Source organism: Lissotriton helveticus, chromosome 7, assembly GCF_964261635.1.
Source record: "Lissotriton helveticus chromosome 7, aLisHel1.1, whole genome shotgun sequence".
NCBI lineage: Eukaryota > Metazoa > Chordata > Amphibia > Caudata > Salamandridae > Lissotriton > Lissotriton helveticus.
In genome coordinates this window covers 1,235,326,839-1,235,344,420 of record NC_136068.1, presented here as the reverse complement: position 1 = coordinate 1,235,344,420, position 17,582 = coordinate 1,235,326,839, and positions in this window count along the sequence as shown.

The following is a 17,582-nucleotide window of genomic DNA, read 5'->3' as shown; positions in this document are numbered from 1 at the left end:
GGACTCACGTCTGAGCATACCCAGCCCACTCGGGGTGAAAATTGCAAAAAACACAGTTGATGGACAGAATGTAGAACAATGCCATACATTCACCCCAGTACAAGGATCTGGGCCTAAATCCGTCGTTTTTTTGCACTCCACACCACCCTGGGTTAGACACTGGCTATATGCAAATCAGCTCTGACCCTGTGCCTCATGGGAACAGTCCAGTCCGAACTACCAAGCCCCGTGCTCTCCATGCCACTGGAATCAAGCTATCCAGGCTGAAGAGGGCTGAAAGCCCGAAACTGGTCCTTGGATGCTTGTTTCCAGTCCAGGGAGGACCTGGCTTAGCAGTTCGGGCTGGACTGTTCCCATGGGGCACAGGGTCAAGACTGATTTGCATATAGCTGGGTTCAAACTGGAAAGGCATGGTGAGCAAAAAAACGATGGATTTAGGCCCAGATCTCTGTACTGGGGTGAATGTATGACATTGTTCTGTATTCTGTCCATCACCTGTTGTTTTGCATTTGTCACCCCGAGTGGGACGGGTATGCTCAGACGTGAGTCCCGTGCTCTCCATGCCACTGGAATCAAGCTATCCAGGCTGAAGAGGGCTGAAAGCCCGAAACCGGTCCTTGGATGCTTATTTCCAGTCCAGGGAGGACCTGGCTTAGCAGTTCGGGCTGGACTGTTCCCATTGGGCACAGGGTCAAGGCTGATTTGTGGAGAAGTGTGGCTCAGGGGTTAGAGGCAGCAGACCCGGAAGCTGAGATCGGTCCTGGACCAGGGTTCAATTCCCCACCTCGGCGGGTCTTGGGCTAAAAATTCCACGGACTCGATAATTCTCGCCCCGGTGCCTCCTCGACTCACGGGTTCACACTCTGCGACTCTGGGCAATAGCTTGCTTAATCTCCACAACGGCCCCTCGCGGCGGGATGCCTGACTTTCACCTTGTGGATACCCTGCTATCTCACAGGGGAATACCAGGAAGGGTTCCCTAAGCAAGCGCCGGGAAACCCACTGCGGGTAGCTGTGCGCTATATAAGCTCAACTACATTTACATTTACATTTGCATATAGCTGGGTTCAAACTGGAAAGGCATGGTGAGCAAAAAAACGATGGATTTAGGCCCAGATCTCTGTACTGGGGTGAATGTATGACATTGTTCTGCATTCTGTCCATCACCTGTTGTTTTGCATTTGTCACCCCGAGTGGGACGGGTATGCTCAGACGTGAGTCCCGTGCTCTCCAAGCCACTGGAATCAAGCTATCCAGGCTGAAGAGGGCTGAAAGCCCGAAACCGGTACTTGGATGCTTGTTTCCAGTCCAGGGAGGACCTGGCTTAGCAGTTCGGGCTGGACTGTTCCCATGGGGCACAGGGTCAAGACTGATTTGCATGTAGCTGGGTTCAAACTGGAAAGGCATGGTGAGCAAAAAAACGATGGATTTAGGCCCAGATCTCTGTACTGGGGTGAATGTATGACATTATTCTGCATTCTGTCCATCACCTGTTGTTTTGCATTTGTCACCCCGAGTGGGACGGGTATGCTCAGACGTGAGTCCCGTGCTCTCCATGCCAGTGGAATCAAGCTATCAAGGCTGAAGAGGGCTGAAAGCCCGAAACCGGTCCTTGGATGCTTGTTTCCAGTCCAGGGAGGACCTGGCTTAGCAGTTCGGGCTGGACTGTTCCCATGGGGCACAGGGTCAAGACTGATTTGCATATAGCTGGGTTCAAACTGGAAAGGCATGGTGAGCAAAAAAACGATGGATTTAGGCCCAGATCTCTGTACTGGGGTGAATGTATGACATTGTTCTGCATTCTGTCCATCACCTGTTGTTTTGCATTTGTCACGTGCTACTGCAGCACTACGGCAAGCCTGAGACTTGTGTCACTCAGCCCCATGGCACCACGGAAATCAAAGATAGATACATTGTAGCAGGACTCGCTTGGGCTGCCACTGTGAGGCTGAGCCTGCTCAGCTGCTGGGAGCAACCAAAGCCTGTGGAAAAAGCCAGCGAAGGCAATCGAGCGCTGCCAGCTGTCACACACAGTTTGCAGCGCGCATTTTGTGACAGCAGAAAATACTGCATTATGCGTGACAATGCATTTTAGTGCAGTGATGCGGAGCACCACACGGAAATGCATTAGAGTCGCGTCTGGTGCGTATTACGCGGAGAGCAGAGCTGCGGGTTCGGGTATCAGCCCTTCAGGAGTACCTCTTCGGCAGGGGCACATGCCAACACCCAGGAGACATATTGCACGCCATCGGGGGTCACGGTGAGGGGCACACTTCCAGCTGTTCATCTAGTGGAACACAAATGGGCTTGTGAGATGGACAATGGGGGCACCTCATTAGCTGTCAAATTGGCCTGGGTGTCCCAGTGAAACTACGACCTAGCCCTTGTGCCAGCCACAACCATGCAAAGCTTCAGTGCACACAAGCTACTGAAAGTGAGTGCTCGCCGAAACCGCTGTCGCTCCCCACTTAACGGAAATGCCGGTCACAACACGATCGGAGCCAAAACTGGGCTGCTACTCCCTCCGCCAATTGCAAGTCCACATTTATTAACGACATCACATCTGCAGAGGAAACAAAGGAAAAGCAAGTTACGTGCCCTTTAATGGCCCGGACCCGTATGCTAGGTAACGAGAGAGCAAGGGACTGTTCCCGTAGTCATCGCCACCCTTCTTTAGGTCTAAACTGACGTGCCCCACCATCTACAGATCGCGCGCTGAACCGGAAGCGTACTAAAGTGCTTCCGGTTCGCGCCCCCACGGGCACCGCAGTTAGTTGTACCGTGGAGGGGGGGCACTGCGTCTCGGAGGGTGCGGTGAGCACCCCACCTCCTCCAAGCCCCTGGGACTGGCATGGCGGCGTGCGCTAGGTCATGCTTGGCCTTGCCCATGCCATGTTTTTCAGCTTCTAAATTCGCAGTTTGTTACTGATTTACTGACAGTCCTCGCCATTTTGAATAGGTGGGCTGCCAAACTGTAGAAGACAGCGTAATTGTTTCCACTAGTGTAAATTTGAAAAATAAACATTCTACATTCAAACTGGAGATAGATGCCATCAAACCCACAGTCATCATTGAAGTGTTTGCATCTGTGAAAGACTGTGAAAAGGTGAAAGTAAACACGGAAAGGCTCAATATAAGGGAGGTTTACTGGTTGAAAAGAGCAAGTGGGTATTGCCATGGAAAGGGTTTGAAAGAGGGAAGAACATGGGCGAGGAGCATTTCAATAAAAGTTGAGGATGTGAGTGAAAACTGGTTGGGGGTAGGAAATGGTGTCTTTGAAAGAAGAGTGGGAAGAGAAGGTCAGATTAGAAAATGTGAACGGAAGCTGTGAAAAGAATGTATGTGATAGTAGTTGACTGTCGGGAAGAGGAATGTGCAATGGTGCTCTCTCAGGTCCTGAACGGAGCCTCAGTGTGGGAGAGTGCACATCACCCCCACAGCATGAGTACTTGACAAGACATGAGTGCAGCCTGCATAGGGACGCCATGCCATGGGGTTATGATATGAATATTTATTTACTCGCACTATCCTCAGTGGCAGTACGAGTCTGCAGATGGCCGAGGCAGAGCCTGAGACCCACGGCCGATAAGAGGACTCTTCTCTGGTCGCATGGCCTAATGATGTGAGAGGCACAGGCGGAGGTGCGCGAAGCGGCCGGGTAGACTGCAAGTAAACTTACAAACTTCCGGCCGCTCGCCCCTCCCACTTAGCTGACTCAGGCGGCAAATGGACAACATTGCGAGTGCGCCACCAACAGCACGATCCTCCCCCGACCCCCAGTCTGGTCCCCACACTCAAACACTACCCTGCACTACCCACAGCACTAGCCTAAACCCTAAAACACTACCCTACACTACACAAACGCCACAACACTAGCCTAAACCCTAAAACACTACCCCCATCATGACCCTCCCCCGATCCCCAGTCTGGTCCCCACACTCAAACACTACCCTGCACGACCACCCAGCACTACCCTAAAACACTACCCTACACTACACAAACACCACAACACTACCCTAAACCCTAAAACACTACCCCCAGCACGACACTCCCCGACCCTCAGTCCAGTCCCCACACTCAAACACTACCCTGCACGACCCCCCCAGCACTGCCCTAAACCCTAAAACACTATACTACACAAACACCACAACACTACCCTAAACCCTAAAACACTTCCCCCAGCCTGACCCTCCCCTGACCCCCAGTCTGGTCCCCACACTCAACCCTACCCTGCATGACCCCCAAGCACTACCCTAAACCCTAAAACACTACCCTACACTACACAAACACCACAACACTACCCTAAACCCTAAAACACTACCCCAGCACGACCCTCCCCCAAACCCCAATCCGGTCCCCACACTCAAACACTACCCTGCACGACCCCCGAGAACTACCCTACACTACACAAACACCACAACACTACCCTAAACCATAAAACTCTACCCTACACTTCACAAACACCACAATAGTATAATAAATAATGAATACAAATAGTATAATAAATAAGGCACCGATCTACCATTCAGCATGCAGCTTGAGTAGAATGTTAATAGTAGTCTGTTTAAAGTCCAGTAGTATTCAAATTGTTTGTATTCACTAAATGTTCTGCATTGTAAATGAAGACTATGTGATTACAAATAAGTGTGTGCTTAGTATTCTGTTAGTATTCAAGAAGTACCACTAACATATCAGGAGTCTTCATGCACTAGATTGGCATAAAATAGTCTTCGAATGCTATAAAAAGACAGGTTAACTACTAAATGTAGTATTCAACTTCGGTAAGGGTTCTCGAGCTCTGGGAGCATGTGGATGGAGCAATGGTGCGAATGTCGTCAGCTCTGCAATGCACAGTATGTGCCCCAGCGCTGCGATGTCGGCAGTGCGAGAGGCTACCGTTGATTGTGGTTGAGCACCGGTGCGAGGCTGTCGTGCAGGTTGATGTGCAGCGTGAATATACTGGAATCCTGCAGACAAAGCCCCGTGCTCCAGTGACACCAGCTGAGCTTCCAACTTGCGCAGCGCCCATGTCCCTTTCTATTGTAATTTCAGTTTTTTGTCTGGTTCAGTGACTGTAAACGGCTTTCTGGGGCTTTTAACCTGCTGTGTGTGTTTGTGTGTTAACTTCCTGGTTCTGCTTTTGTGCCTCTACCGGCTTTTTGGCGGATACCGGCTTAATACGCCCTCTCGAGGAACTCCATGGAATTCTGCAGATATTTTCAATAACTGCAAAATTCTGTGGAGTGAAACTCCACAAGCTCTACCCAGCCCTAGCAACAACCACTTGGCCAACACCATCGCCTATTTTCTGGCAGCCTGATCCCCAGGGTGCGCCTTTCTGTGTCTGGCGCAGATTCAGCACTCCTCAAATGCAGTCAACCAGCCATCTGAGTCTTCCCCCATGTCAATCACCTCAGTGTATCCACTACTCTCCAGCAAGGCCCAAGCATCCTCCGGAGAAGCAAAAAAAGAGATGGTACCCAGGTACATAATCTTGAGTTTAGCAAGCACCATTAGGGCATAGCGAATGTCCAACTACGGGAGAGGTGGTTTAACTTTACGGAAGGATTGCCTCTATTTCTGGGCATCTTACATGTAGTGTGAAAAAATGGTTACCTTGCTATTTTCTACTTGCAAGGGACCCTTCACCAGACCACTTGGAGAAGGTGATCTGTCATTATAATAAACAGGCTAGCCACTCATTTCCTTGGAAAATTAAAAAATGGAAGAATGCAGCCTGACACCCAGTTTAATTTTTACCTCCCAAATCCGTGTGTACAAACCAATCCTTTAGAAAAAGTTCTGTGCTGGGGTCCTCCGAATATTCAGGCAGTTCAACTATTCAGATGTTGTTCCACCATAAGGACCCTTCTGTGTCATCAACCCTCATTTGCAGTTGACAAACTTCACCCTGAAGGGCCTTTTTATTGAACTGTGCGCCAGACACAGGCAGTCTCAAAGCTCCCAAGGAGGACTCACCTTCGTCTACCCTGTCTTTCAGCTTTTTATGATCAGCCCATAAAAGTCCCACCTCCACTGTGAGTGTGTCCAGTTTGGGTACTAGTATGGACTTAATGTATATAATGGCCGTAAGGATCTAGGTGAACGTCCTGGAGTTCTCCTTGAGTATTTTCTCAATAGCAGAGGCAACTTGGGGCCTCTGCATCTTCTCAGCCATGTTTATGTGTTTTGAGTTATCCAACATTGGAAGAACCCTGCCAACACTGGGCTTGCCATTCAATGAAGTTCCCCTTCAGCATCTTGGCACTTTCCCCATATAAGGAAAGATTGGGTTATTCAGACACGCAGGGCACTATCCATGGTTCTTTTTAGCAGTTGCTATTACCACTAGGAAAGTGCTCTCCTCAAACGTACTATTCCTGTCTCCATCAAGTGAGTATGAGGGGGGACAACTGAGGGGGAGGGAGGCCAGCCCACAGCGGGCCATCCAAATGCCCCTGGGAAAAACCGACCACTGCAGCCCCTCTCTTTCCCAATAGGCACACTGACCAACACCAGCACTGAGGGGGGGTAGATGTCCCCAGAAGGCGAACGTGTTTGTAAGCACAACGTGGTGTTACCACTGGTCGCCTTCCATTCACATGTGGTCATGGGGCAGACCACGCCCATCAGTTTGAGCAGCTATCCAGCGAAGGCAGTGGTCTCTTACATCCCACTAGGCCATGGTTGTGGCAGTGTCCAGCGAAGACCACATGGGTGGGCGGGGTGCAGGGCAATTCACAGCTCTCAAGCCACTCGCAGGTGTTGGGGGATACTCAACATTTCTAAATATGTTAAATGTGGTGTCAGGATCACTGCCAGGGGTCACTGTGTGGGACTGATCAACCGTCCCGGCTACCTTGTTTGCCACACCCTGAGTTTTACATAAATCTTGAAAATAAAAGGCAGATCTATGTCTTTATGATCGTTTTAAGATGTTTATTTATTACGAACGAGCCATATTATTTTACTTTCTATCCTAGTTAAAAATGTGCTTGCATCTGGCCTGTAGGATATCATGGTTGACAATGGAAAGCAGCTTTAAGCGGTATAGTGAGGCTGTTTTGCTTGGGTAAAAATAACATTTGTTAATCCATATTTGCTTATTCTGTTTACCCTATTCTCGGTTGCCTGATATATAATGCTATGGCTCGGAAAGTGTTCTGTAACTTGTAAAATAACTGCTCTAACCTGTTGCTAGTATCTTCGATATTTACAAGTAGCTTACGCTGTTTCCAGGGAGCATATTAGCAGGCAGATTGTGATGCTTGTTTACTTTAGTTTGGCCGTCGTGGTGCCGGTACAATGATTAAGGACATTCTTGTAGCTGCTAATCGATTAGTTGGTCAGCAGTTTCTTAGATCGCCCTACAGAACAAAAACAGTACGAAGAACTCCAAGAACATCAACTGAAAAAGGAAATTATACATTTTTAGTCAAAAGTAGCCTTTTTTTATACCGGACAATGTGTACAGAACATTTATTGATCTTGGCAATCAAGATGGTATGTGTGAATGAGAAAGACTCATAAGTGCTTGGAGTTGCATTGTGAGGAAAGGTCTAGGCACGGACAGCAGCATTTATGTTTGCTTTCTGGGATGTTCTTGTTTACAGGACGTTTGTGGCCATAGGAAGCATAATGCTTGACAAAAAGTATTCATTTTATGGAATAAAGAGAGTAAAAGGACAAATACATTTCTGCTCATTACAATCTGGCTCATTTCCCGTCCTTTATAGCTACAAAAACATTAACGTGGATACCCGAAAATCATTTGGAAGGATAAGATCCATAAGGATATTCATTTATTTTTCAGAATACAGGCTCGGTGTATGAAAATTGAATTGCGGTCTGTTTCAGTATGGTTTGTAAACTCCACCAACCTGTTTAATAACCTTGTATCAAAACTTGAAATCACAAATGACGTGAGCACAACTAAGTTTTTTTGTTTTCATTCAATCGAATTGTCAATGGTAAGATGGGTATATTTCGATGAGAGAGCCTCCCTTAACCTACCAAGGCTAAATATTAGCTTCTGACCATGTGGGGGAAATGAGAAAGTCAATTTCCATAGATAGAATATTTTGCAGGTGGGCAATGGCTTCCAGCGAAATTGCTCCCTATTGCTCACTGAGCATCTTCTAGAGAATACTTATTTGTTACCTGTGTGATTGAACTGCTGAGGACTGGTATCTTATCCTGCAAGCTTCTTTTAATTTGCAAAGAAAAATTAACTCAGAAATATGAAAAACAAAATTTACATTAGCTAATACAGTTGTCCTTTTTTAGGTCTCGCTTAGCGTTGCAGCGCATGTGTTGATCGCTGGTTAGACAGTTAGTGAGAAAGGAGATTTCAGAAGGGGATTTAAAGCCCCGCCCCTCTTTTTCATTGGCTGGCATCACCGTTCATGCTAAACGGTGTCCTGCCTTTGGAAATGAGCTTTTTTTGTTGCCCCCTTTTCCTTTTCGTCCGGCCCAGCCAGACAAGATCGTCTTGAAGCAATTTCTTATCTTTAGGGGGCCATCTGTTTTCACTCAGCCGTGTGTTTGGCCTAACGGCTAGGGCGCTCGACCTCGGACCTGGGGATCTGGCTTCGAGTCTCGTTAACAACGCCAAAAAACCTCCTGTGATTCTGGGCAAATCACTTAATCTCCCCGTACCTAAAATGAATGTGTGTCTGTAACGTAACGTAAAGATTTGGTTTGGGTCTAGTTCGCGCAAAAAAAAAAGCGACTAGTGCCGCTCACCTGTAAACTACGCTAAACTCTCGTCATCTCCCTCACATGCTGAACACAGGGCAGAGAAGGCACATATTATTCCACATTCAAGGCCTAAAAACTCATAATTGCACATTACAGGAGTGGACATACGAGCCAGAATTTGTAATTTTAGACCCGGTATTCCATTTCCCATTGTACCATGCTGCGCTGAAACGGTCCCTATTCTCTCAAAAGTTTAACCAGGAACACGAGTCCGAATTCTGATTTCCTACTAATAAGGACTATTATTTCCGACCACCCCAAAACACTTGAATTGTTTGAGTAGCTAGTCAATTTGGTGTTGCTATGGTGGTGCTCATTTTATTGACTTCAAATTGATGAAAGTCTGAGTCAGCCGAAGAGTTCTAGTTTGTTAGTTCTTGAATACATTGTGTGATCCTGGGCGAATCATTCTATCCGAATCCCAGAGCATGTGGTCCTTCTAAATGGCACGATTGTGAGAACTCTGTGATGGGGCAGCACCCAGAACCACATTCTAAACTAAAATAATGGGGTGCCCTTGGCAAAGCAGACTGAAAGCAGTTCAGGTGTCCTCACAGACCCCACCCTAGATTTTGCGACTCTGAGCAGCCGCCCCCGCGAATAGAGGAGGGGCGGCCTTAGTTGCGCCAAGGGACCGGACATCCCACTGGGAGGACTGGTTGAGGAGTGGGCTGGCTAATGGCGTGGTTTCGGGATCGGTGAAAGAAGAAACGAAACCGAATCCTAAGATGTAGAGTATTTAAGGCAGGGTCTCGAGGGGATCGTCCTCTTTTGTCTCCCTGGACCTAGCCGCCGAAGCGTCGGCAAACAGCAGGATCCGGTCGACGGGCCCGACGAGGTCAACGCGGTGGGTTCAGGGGGGCCTGCGTAGTGTTAATATTTGCTATTAAATTGGGTGGCTTCAGGCTAACATTACTCCGCTGTACGTGATTAATACTCGTTCTGCACATCGCTGATCAAAGCACGAAGAACAGGCAAATTGTAACGTCAGCGGAGGGATCTTTGTTCGATAGTCGGACGGGGCTGCTGTAAGTGGTGGGTGTGTAGGACCGGCTCCCTCTTTGGCATCTGCGGTTAAGTTTCGTTTATTTAACTGTTGCAAAACATAAGAATTTAGGATTACACGCATTACATAAAGGTACGAGTTGTAAAGTCACAATAGGAAGAGATACAAACTGAAAGAGGTGTGGCGGAGCTCTGGGCTCCATCTTTGGCATCTCCGGTTCATTTTCGTTTACTTAATGCAATTTTAAAGCAAAGCGCGAACTTTACCCGAAGGTGTCAGAGCGCTTTACATAAGAGCCTGTTGCAAAACATAAGGACTTAGGAATATATGCGTCTGTATGCCCTGTTTGCATATTTGGCAGCGTGATTCTGGGGGCATGGCCAGAGGATGAAGGAACCACCGCTTATGGCTGCCAGGGTTGTGCAAGGTGGAATATCAGGCATTGTTGGCAGCAGAGCGGGAGATTGATCTAATGTACTTTCGATACCTCTGGGCAACGCGATGATAAAAAGGGGGCGTGGCCAGATCCCATGGTGCAGAAGGGGCACGCGCTCCAAGGAAATGAGCAGGGTGAGTTCTATGGAGAGTGTGGTCGCGGGCATCTCCGGTGGTGGAAATAGGTCCAATGGTTTTGAAGGCATGCAAGGAACAAGGACTTTTATCTATGGTGGAATAATGTTACCAACTCAAACTTGGGTTGTGTGGCCTATCAGGCTTTGGGCTGGCACCAGGTGATCTTGGGCAGTTGAAAAGGCGTGGATGACCATCAGGGGGTGTGGAGGTGGAATTATGGTGAGTGCATTATAGTAACAATCTTTTGTTTCCACTAGCAAGTTGTACCATGGTGCCTAAACGCGATCCCACCAAGTCCCGGAAGCCTGTGGCCCAGGAGGACTTTCACGCCCTGAGTGAGCTTTGGAAGGCAGCGAAGCGGCATGGCATGGAGGTGGCACTTCAAAAGTTGGCTGGAGGGTCCGAGCAACAGCCGGACACCGGGGCTCCAAAGCGGCAGAGGAAAGTCCCGGCTCAATATAGAGAGGGGCAACAGGACAAGTCGCGCACACAACCGGCAGCAGTTGCTTCGGTGGGGGGTGAGTCTATCAGCCAGGACATGACAGCGCGTAGTACAGATCATACAGCACAGGGGCCTGTGCTAAATATGACAGTGGGGGTGGTGGGCCAGAGCATTATGGCAATCTCCACAACTGCAACATCGGTGGGTGCGCCACAAATGGGGGGTGTGCCAGTAGTGTCGCAAGGGGCAGGTAGCGCTGCGGCCCTGCAGCCTCTGAGGAACGTGGCAGGGTTAATGGTACCGCCAACACATGGGCTAGCCTCCGGAGCTTCAAGGGGGGCGCCAATATCGGGGAGCTCTACTGCCCATCAGCCCCCGGTGGCTTAGGGGGGCGTCAATTATATCACCACCCGGACCATTGCCAGCAACAGGAACACAAGGGGCAGTGGCAGCACAGGTATGGGCACAGACGGGTGGTACTCCAGTAACGACGGGCCTGGGGGTAGGTCAGCCTGTTACCACGCTGCCTGCAGCTGGAGTGAGTGTACTCCAACCACCCCCAGTGGTGACTCCGTTAATTTTTGGATCTGCATCCTTAGTGCTGGCCCCCCCTCCGCGATTGCTTGGCATGTTCCGTTAGACATGCGAGACAAAATTCACATGGGGGAATTTGTGAATGTTTTGGATTTGATCAACGCAGGGGTGGTCCTGAGTCGTCCAAAAACAACTAAAGAGAGCGAGTTCAAGCCAAAAACGGTGTGGGTGGAATGGTCCTTGCGGAATTGGGGAACGGGGTCTTCTATCTGTGCGGTTATATTAACTGAGAAGAAACCAGCGTTAGCGCCGCAGTTGTTTGGGTACATGTTCCTGATACACGGGGCAGCCTCTGAGTTTCAAGGGTCGGCCTGGATGCAGTACGACACTAAGTTTAGGCAGATTAAAGCTGTCAGGCCGGAGATAGCATGGGACCAAAGGGAGATCAATATTTGGCATGCAGAGTTTAATATGGCTCAGGCAACGGGGACATCGACTCAGTCCTTTCGATTCAACAGAAGTTTGGGAGATAAAAAATTGGCCTGCTGGCAGTACAACAAGAAGGAATGTAGCAAGGGGGCAGCATGTACGTTTAAACACATTTGCTCATTCTGCGGGGGACAAGGACATCCAGAGTGCAAGTGTTTTAAAAAACAAGGCAAGCAGAGAGAGCATACACCCTTTAAAAGTATACTGCCCAAGTAATAAGCCTGTGCGTCCTTCACCAATCCGCATGCATGTTCTCAATCATCTACTCTGTAAATACGATTATAAAGAAGATGCCTCCATTCTGTATTATGGTTTCAAAGATGGGTTCCGCATTCCTTCCCGCGCACCCCCTTCATCGGTTTCACCAAAAAATCAACAGTCAGTTCTCCAACAACAGGAGTTGGTCCGGGACAAGATTATGAGGGAGGTGTCAGCGGGCAGCGTGGCGGGTCCTTTCAATGCTCCACCGTGTGAATCTTTAGTGTGTTCGCCCCTGGGGTTGGTGCCGAAGAAAGAGCCAGGCAAATTCCGTTTGATTCACAATCTGTCACACCCAATGGACCGGTCAGTAAATGATGGTTTGGATCAGACTTTGTGCACAGTGCGGTATACCACCTTTGACACAGCCATTGCAAAATTGCAGAGATTAGGCAAAGGAGCCCTGATGGCCAAATCAAATATAGAGTCTGCTTACCGCCTTCTGCCCATTCACCCAGAGGATACGCGCTTGCTGGGTTTCACCTTTGAGGGGACATTTCTTTGTGGACTTATGTATGCCCATGGGTTGCTCATTAGCGTGCTCAGTATTTGAGACATTCAGCAGGTTTCTGGAATGGGCAGTGAAAGACTTGGTGTCATCAGATGATGTGGTACATTACTTGGATGACTTCTTGTTCATGGGTCCCCCGGGTGGTCAGGCGTGTGGGAGGGCGCTGCAAGGTTTCCGGCAGCTTGCCCAGGCTTTAGGAGTTCCACTGGCTGAAGACAAGACTGAAGGTCCCACCACCTGTTTATGTTTCCTGGGGATTGAAATAGACTAAGTGGCAGGAGAGTGTAGGTTGCCACAAGAGAAGGTGATGGCATTCAAAGAGGCAGTTAATGCCTGCATCACTGCCAAGAAGGTTACCTTGCATCAGCTGCAGGTCCTGATGGGCCAATTGAACTTTGCCTTGAGAGTGATTCCCATGGGGAGGGTCTTTTCAAAAAACATAGCAAGAGCGATGTCCGGCCTACGGGCTAAGCACCATCATACAAGTTTGTCGGCAGATGTCAGGGAGGACTTGGAGTCATGGCGAGGGTTTTTAGATGGCTTCAATGGATTATTGTTATGGCAGCAGCAGGCGTGCAATAACAGCGAGTTGGCCCTCTATACGGATCCAGCGGGCAGTATTGGTTTTGGAGCGGTGTTGGGCTCTAGGTGGTGCATCAGGCATTGGCCAGAGGAATGGGTTACTTACGTCAGGACTCACACAGGCTCACCTTTCTGGTTGTTTCCTATCATTGTCGCCTTACACATTTGGGGGGCATCCTTGGCGAATACAAGAGTGATTTTTTGGTCAGATAGCATGTCTGCGGTAATGGCCATTAATGATCAAAGCGCAAAATGTCCTTTGGTGTTGCGGTTGTTGAAGACATTGATTCGCCTGTGTCTCTTGCATAATGTGCATTTTGCTGCCAAACATGTACCTGGTGTGGATAATATAGTGGCTGACGCTTTGTCTCGATTTAAGATGGCAGAGTTCAGGGCGCGGTGGCCGTAAGCAGACACAGTGATGACGGAGTTCCCGGAGGAGTTATGGAGGCTTGGTGCCCCATCGCCGCAGACCTAATCACAGCAGCATAGGCACCCCAAACAAAACGTACGTACGAGAGGGCTTGGGAGGTGTACAGCGCGACGTTCGGAGCAGGCTTAGAGCAAAACAGGTTCACAAAGGAAGAGGTACTGGGCTTTCAGGTGGCACAGAAGAATCAAGTTGGAGCGGAGGCAGTTGTCTGCCGTTGCTTTCTTCGCCGGGTTGCATAGTGTTAGGGATCCTACTAAAGATTTTAGGGTGCACAAAGCCATTAAAGGTTGGGAACACTTGGTACCAGGAGTACAGGACACTAGGCGACCTATAAATGTAGAAAGGTTAGGAGAGCTGGTGGGGGCCCTACAGTTAGTGTGCCATTGTCAATATGAGGTGAAACTTTTCAGCTTGGCTTACTTGCTTGCCTTTTTTGGGGCCTTCCGTGTGTCAGAGTCCTTTTAGGGAAGGGAGTGGTCCATATTCGAATCCGGCGGTGAAAAACAGACCCACGTGGGAGAGGCACGTGTCAAAAACAGACCCGCGTGGGAGAGGCACGTGGGTGAAGCTGTATGCGGCCCATCAAGTAGCATATTGTCCCATGGAGCTGATGAAGGAATATCTTACGTTACGGCCAGTGGTAGCTTCAACGAGGCTTCTAGCGCACAAGGATGGTGTGCCACTGACAAGATATCAGTTTACCCAGGTGTGTAGGAAGGCATTAACGTATTGGCAGTTTAGCTCTCATTCCTTTCGTATTGGGGCAGCCACCACAGCAGCGGCAATGGGATTGCCGATGGAGGTAATCAAAAAAGTGGGTCGGTGGCAGTTGGAATGTTTTCAACGGTACGTCCGACCAAGCCTAGTTTAAGGGGAGGAATGGGGCCCAGGGTTCCTATCAGTCAAACTCTTAATACCGATTCTTTCTCTATTGCAGTTGTTTCACGCAGACTAGTTCATATATGTGGGTGTGGGGATTCCCTGATTCACAGTGCGGAGCAGCAGTTTCACGGGTCCAATTTGGAGGCAGCGCAATAGGCTGCTGGGTTTACGCATCACTGGCTTGGGGTGCGGGGGCTATGAGTGCAGAATCTTTTGGACCAACTTCAACAGGCGATAGAATCCGAAGAAATGCCTCGTCAAGTCATTTTAGTTATACACGTAGGCGGGGATGACATGCCGTCATTGGGCAGACAGGGGGCTTTGTTTTCAGCCCTGGCTAGGATTAGGCAATATTTACCATCCACCTTGTTATTGTGGTCAGAGGTGATACCGAGGACAGAGTGGCTTGGTGGTTTGTCAGCGAAGGCTATTAATAACTTGGTGCGGAAACTGAACTCGTCAATACATAAAATTGTACGTGGCTCTTCCATGGGTACAATTCAGCATAAGTTATTACATCTGGGGAGAAAGGAGTTGTTCTATCACAATGGGAAGCATCTGTCGGCAAAAGGAATTGAGTTATTCCTCCACACAGTGTTGGGGGCTATCCAGGAGCTCAGTCAGCGCCGGGGGGGAGGGTGAGTGCGCAGGTGAGCTGCTCACCCTGTGGCGGAGCACTGACAGTTAACAACAAAGAGGAAGGCTCAACAAGGGAGGTTGAGCAGCCAGATGGACCCCAGGACAGGGTAGGATTGAAGTGTGCAGTGGATTGGCGGTGAGAGGGACCGGCCTGCCGGCTGTCCTCAACTCTACTGCCTTAAACACATCATTGAAGGACTGAGTTGAATTTCGGGGAGGATGCCTGTGTTCAGGTACCTCAGAGGGCCGGTGCGTTATGCAGTGCCCTGGACTTCAAGTAAGATAACTGTTTATTGTACCACATTGTGGCCTGCCAGCACGATGGGCCCAGTAATGGATCCTCCGTTATGAACAATTTGATGCTGTGTCACCTGAGATTGCAATTTTAATTTCACTGTGCATTTGATATGTGTATGCCCGAAGGTTTAGCCATTGGACAGGTAACTCTGAGGGCTGAGGCGTTATGCGGTGCCCTGGTTCAGGTAATGCAATTGTTACTGTTAGCGCGTTGTGACCTGCCGGCATAATGTGCGCAGTAGAGTGCTCAAGTGGATGGTCAGCTTAATGAGATGCTGAAATGTATTATCTATTTTACCATATTAATGCTTTGACATATGTATATCACTAAAGTGTGAGCCATGTATATCTTCCTTTTACCAAGTAGTATACCTATATTCAAGTAGTGGTTATGTGGAATTAACCGGTTTGATGCTAATAAAATCTACGCCCTGGACAATATAACCGCATTATGAGATTTCATGGGCCTGTCAGAGTGTGGGGTGAGAGGAAGGTTGGCAGTGGTAGTGGAGAGAGATGTGAGTGTCACGTTGTGCGCACACTATGAGCAGCCGCCCCCCGCGAATAGAGGAGGGGCGGCCTTAGTTGCGCCAAGGGACCGGACATCCCACTGGAAGGACTGGTTGAGGAGTAGGCTGGCTAATGACGTGGTTTCGGGATCGGTGAAAGAAGAAACGAAACTGAATCCTAAGATGTAGAGTATTTAAGGCAGGGTCTCGAGGAGATCGTCCTCTTTTGTCTCCCTGGACGTAGCCGCTGAAGCGTCGGAAAACCACCCACCCACCCAGCATTAAAAGTACAGCGGAGCACTGACAGTTAACAACAAAGAGGCATGCTCAACAAGGGAGGTTGAGCGGCCGGATGGACCCCAGGATGGGGTAGGATTGAAGTGTGCAGTGGATTGGCGGTGAGAGGGACCGGCCTGCCGGCGATCCTCAACTCTACTGCCTTAAACACATCATTGAAGGACTGAGTTGAATTTTGGAGAGGATGCCTGTTTTCAGGTACCTCGGAGGGCCGGTGCATTATGCAGTGCCCTGGACTTCAAGTAAGATAACTGTTTATTGTACCACATTGTGGCCTGCCGGCACGATGGGCGCAGTAATGGATTCTCCGTTATGAACAATTTGATGCTGTGTCACCTGAGATTGCAATTTAAATTTCACTGTGCATTTGATATGTGTATGCCCGAAGGTTTAGCCATTGGACAGGTACCTCTGAGGGCCGAGGCGTTATGCGGTGCCCTGGTTCAGGTAATGCAATTGTTACTGTTAGCGCGTTGTGGCCTGCCGGCATAATGTGCCCAGTAGAGTGCTCAAGAGGATGGTCAGCTTAATGAGATTCTGAAATGTATTATCTATTTTACCATATTAATGCTTTGACATATGTATATCACTAAAGTGTGAGCCATGTATATCTTCCTTTTACCAAGTAGTATACCTATATTCAAGTAGTGGTTATGTGGAATTAACTGGTTTGATGTTAATAAAATCTACACACTGGACAATATAATCGCATTATGAGATTTCATGGGCCTGTCAGAGTGTGGGGTGAGAGGAAGGTTGGCAGTGGTAGTGGAGAGAGCTGTGAGTGTCACATTGTGCGCACACTATTGTGATTCTGGGCTTCTATAGGAAGAAGCGATATGACCCCAGTGAGATCACAGTGCAGATATACTGCTTCTAGTCTTCACATACACTCTGAGGTTTGGCGGTGAATGCGGTTATGTTTTAAGGACACAGACCCGGCCTCCCCAACCCAAATGGAGAGTGTGACTCTTGTAAGTTTGTCAGACACCAGCACAGCAATGCTATTAATATTTTTAGCGCACTGCTCACTCTGCGAGGTATGCTGTAGTAGTGGATGCTACTGTAAATGTTTATAAGGTGTAATGGTGACCATCTGATCCCAGGCACCTCAATGAGCAATAATTAGTAACTCATTGAGGCGTTTGTAGTGTTTTATCTAGGAACCTGAATCGATATTCCTATTCTATGCCCTTGTCCGGTTATAATCAATAATATCCATACAACGGCATAATAATCATATCCATAATTCAGTCGTAGCACATGCTGTCACATTAAGCAAGGCTACTTCTCCGGCCCCCTAGTAAGCACACCGAGTTCTCTAAACAAAACCAAGCCTCCAGCAACCTGGGAAATCCCCCTTGCTTTTG